The sequence below is a fragment of the Myotis davidii genome, unplaced genomic scaffold (assembly GCF_000327345.1).
Source record: "Myotis davidii unplaced genomic scaffold, ASM32734v1 scaffold821, whole genome shotgun sequence".
NCBI classification, from domain to species: Eukaryota; Metazoa; Chordata; class Mammalia; order Chiroptera; family Vespertilionidae; genus Myotis; species Myotis davidii.
In genome coordinates, this window is record NW_006295269.1 from 2,510,530 (window position 1) to 2,511,049 (window position 520).

General features: G+C 68.1%; 1 protein-coding gene across 1 annotated transcript in view; it reads left to right on the forward strand.

Annotated features, from left to right (window-relative positions):
- The first annotated feature begins 6 nt into the window (after window positions 1–6).
- Window positions 7–520, forward strand: part of UBA3 (ubiquitin like modifier activating enzyme 3) — a 21,347-nt gene continuing 20,833 nt past the window's right edge. The window contains exon 1 of the mRNA XM_006769940.2: window positions 7–57. The gene's annotated coding sequence lies outside the window, so the exon portion shown is untranslated. The remainder of the gene's footprint in view (window positions 58–520) is intronic.

Here is a 520-nt window from a genome sequence, read left to right on the forward strand (position 1 = left end):
CTCTCTTTCTTTTAGGGAGAAGAAAAGAAGGAGAATAGAGGAGCTGCTGGCTGAGAAGTTAGTGCTGCCGGGAGGCCGGGGCCCTCTCCGGGGACCCCCGCCTCCCCTCCCCAGGCCTAGGGGACCAGCCGCAGCGGGCCCGGGGGGCTGGGAGGGGGCACCCGGAGCACAGGCCGCGCGGTCTCGGTCCCCGCCCGGGCCCGGCCGGTGCTTGGCCGCAGGTCTGGGGACCGCCTGGCGCCCCTCTCCGAGGGCCCCGGGTCAGAGACGTGACCTTGGGAAGGGCTCTGACTTGCACACGAAGCGAGTACTGGCCGCTCGTACACACGGAGACAGCCTTAATTGCAGACTCTGGGAACTGTCTATGGGATCGGACTGAGCGCTTCGGCCACTTTTGCAGAGCAACTGGCTCCTAAAGGCGTGTTGACACCCAGAACGTGCTGTGCGCATTTCCCCCCCGCCCTGCCGCTGGTCAGGGGCGTGGTTGTGCGGTGGGGCCGGTGTCGGCAGCCCCGGCCCG